Genomic DNA, 3,505 nt, shown 5'->3' with positions numbered 1-3,505 from the left:
AACGTTCATAGCAACAACATCCACAATAGCCAAACTATGGAAAGAGTTGAGATGTCCATCGACAGATGTTGGATAAAGAAGATGTGGTCCAGGGTGCCTGGGTGGCTCAGTGGGTTAAAGCCTCTGCCTTTGGCTCAGGTCATGATCCCAGGGTCCTGGGATCGAGCCCCGCATCCGGCTCTCTGCTCATCAGGAAGCCTGCTTCCACCACTCTCTATATCTGCCTCTCTGCCTATTTGTGATCTCTGTCTGTCAATAAATAAATAAAATCTTTAAAAAAAAAAAAGAAGACGATGTGGTCCATATACACAATGGAATATTACTCAGCCATCAGGAAGGATGAATACCCAACTTTTGCATCAACATGGACGGGACTGGGGAAGATTCTGCTGAGTGAAATAAGTCAAGCAGAGAAAGACAATTATCATATGCTTTTATCCACATGTTGAATATAAGGAATAGTGTGAAGGACTACAGGAGAAGGGAGGGAAAATTGAAGGGGGAGAAATCAGACAAACCGTGAAATACTCTGGACTCCGAGAAACTATCTGAAGGTTTCAGAGGGGAGGGGGAGGGGAGGGGGTGACCGGGTGACAGGCATTAAAGAGAACACGTGATGTGAAGAGCACGGGATGTTATATGCAAGTAATGAAATACTGAACACGACATCAAAAAGTAGTGATGTACTATACAGTGGCTAACTGAACACAATTTAAAATGAAAAAATAACAATAAAAATGTAAATTGGCTATTAAAAAAATAAAACAAGAACCCAATTGAAAATGAGCAGACACCCCACCAAAGAAGAGACACAGATGGAAAATAAGCATATGAAAATATACTTATTAAGGACTGCCAATTAAAACAACCATGAGAGTACTGGCATAAAAACAGACACAGAGACCAGTGGAACAGAGTAGAGAGCCCAGATATGGACCCTCAACTCTAAGGGCAAATAATCGTCAACCAAACAGGAAAAAATATACAGTAGAAAAAAGACAGTCTCTTCAATAAATGGTGCTGGGAAAACTGGACAGCTATATGCAGAAGAATAAAACTGACCATTCTCTTACACCGTACACAAAGATCAACTCAAAATGGATAAAAGACCTCAACGTGAGACAGGAATCCATCAGAATCCTAGAGGAGAACATAGGCAGTAACCTCTTCGATATCAGCCACAGCAACTTCTTTCAAGATACGTCTCCAAAGGCAAAGGAAACAAAAGCGGAAATAAACTTCTGGGACTTCATCAAAATCAAAAGCTTCTGCATAGCAAAGGAAACAGTCAAGAAAACAAAGAGGCAACCCACGGAATGGGAGAAGATATTTGCCAATGACAGTACAGACAAAAGGTTGATATCCAGGATCTATAATGAACTCCTCAAACTCAACACACACAAAACAGACAATCATATCAAAAAATGGGCAGAAGATATGAACAGACACTTCTCCAATCAAGAAATACAAATGGCTATCAGACACATGAAAAAATGCTCATCATCATTAGCCCTCAGGGAGATTCAAATTAAAACCACATTGAGATATCACCTTACACCAGTTAGAATGGCCAAAATTAACAAAACAGGAAACAACACGTGTTGGAGAGGACGTGGAGAAAGGGGAACCCTCTTACACTGTTGGTGGGAATGCAAGTTGGTGCAGCCTCTTTGGAGAACAGTGTGGAGATTCCTCAAGAAATTAAAAATTGAGCTTCCCTACGACCCTGCAATTGCACTCCTGGGTATTTACCCCAAAGATACAGATGTCGTGAAAAGAAGGGCCATCTGTACCCCAATGTTTATAGCAGCAATGGCCACAGTCGCCAAACTATGGAAAGAACCAAGATGCCCTTCAACGGATGAATGGATAAGGAAGATGTGGTCCATATACACTATGGAGTATTATGCCTCCATCAGAAAGGACGAATATCCAACTTTTGTAGCAACATGGACGGGACTGGAAGAGATTATGCTGAGTGAAATCAGTCAAGCAGAGAGAGTCAATTATCATATGGTTTCACTCATTTGTGGAGCATAACCAGTAGCATGGAGGACAAGGGGCGTTAGAGAGGAGTAGGGAATTTGGGTAAATTGGAAGGGGAGGTGAAGCATGAGAGACTATGGACTCTGAAAAACAGTCTGAGGGGTTTGAAGTGGCGGGGGGGTGGGAGGTTGGGGTACCAGGTGGTGGGTATTATAGAGGGCACAGCTTGCATGGAGCACTGGGTGTGGTGAAAAAATAATGAATACTGTTTTTCTGAAAATAAATAAATTGGGAGAAAAAAAATAAATAAATTTTAAAAAAATGGGCAGAAGATATGAACAGACACTTCTCCAATGAAGACATACAAATGGCTATCAGACACATGAAAAAATGTTCATTATCACTAGCCATCAGGCAGATTCAAATTAAAACCACATTGAGATTTTGATGAAGTCCCAAAAGTTTATTTTCGCTTTTGTTTCCTTTGCCTTTGGGGCCATCTGTACCCCAATGTTTATAGCAGCAATGACCACGGTCGCCAAACTACAGAAAAAAACAAGATGCCCCTCAATGGACAAATGGATAAGGAAGATGTGGTCCATATACACTATGGAGTATGATGCCTCCATCAGAAAGGATGAATACCCAACTTTTGTAACAACATGGACGGGACTGGAAGAGATGATGCTGAGTGAAATAAGTCAAGCAGAGAGAGTCAATTATCATATGGTCTCACTTATTTGTGGAGCATAACAAATAGCATGGAGGACATGGGGAGTTAGAGAGGAGAAGGGAGGTGGGTAAATTGGAAGGGGAGGTGAACCATGAGAGACTGTGGACTCTGAAAAACAATCTGAGGGTTTTGAAGGGCCGGGGGGGCGGTGGGGGGTTGGGGGAACCAGGTGGTGGGTATTAGAGAGGGCACGGCTTGCATGGAGCACTGGGTGTGGTGAAAAAATAACGAATACTGTTATGCTGAAAATAAATAAAAAATAAATTAAAAAAAAAACAAAACAACCATAAGCTGCCATACACACCTCTTAGGGTGGTTGACAACAGCAAACGCTGGCGAAGAAGCGGGCAGAGCTCTCACTCACTGCTGGAAGGGACGCAAGACAGCACAGCCACTTTGGAAAACAGTTGGCCGGGCTCTTACATTATTAAACATGGTCTTACCCTACTATCCAGCAATCACACTCCTGGGTACTTACCCAAATAAGTTGAAAACATAAATACACACACAAAACCTACATTTGAATGTTTATAACGGCTTTATTCGTAATTGCTAAAATCTGAAAGCAGCCAAGATGTCCTTCAATAGATGAACAAGTAAATAAACGGTGATCCAACCAGACAATGGAACGTTACTCCGTGATTAAAAAGCAATGGGCCATCCAGTCACCAAAAAGAGCTGGAGGAAACTTACATGCATGTTGCTTAGGGAAAGAACTCAATCTGGACACGGTCCATACCACACAGCCCAATGATACGTCATAAAACTATAGAGAAGGCAAAAAGA

Source organism: Neovison vison, chromosome 2 (genome assembly GCF_020171115.1).
Source record: "Neovison vison isolate M4711 chromosome 2, ASM_NN_V1, whole genome shotgun sequence".
NCBI lineage: Eukaryota > Metazoa > Chordata > Mammalia > Carnivora > Mustelidae > Neogale > Neogale vison.
The sequence above is the reverse complement of the archived record's forward strand: the minus strand, read 5'-3'. Positions refer to the sequence as shown.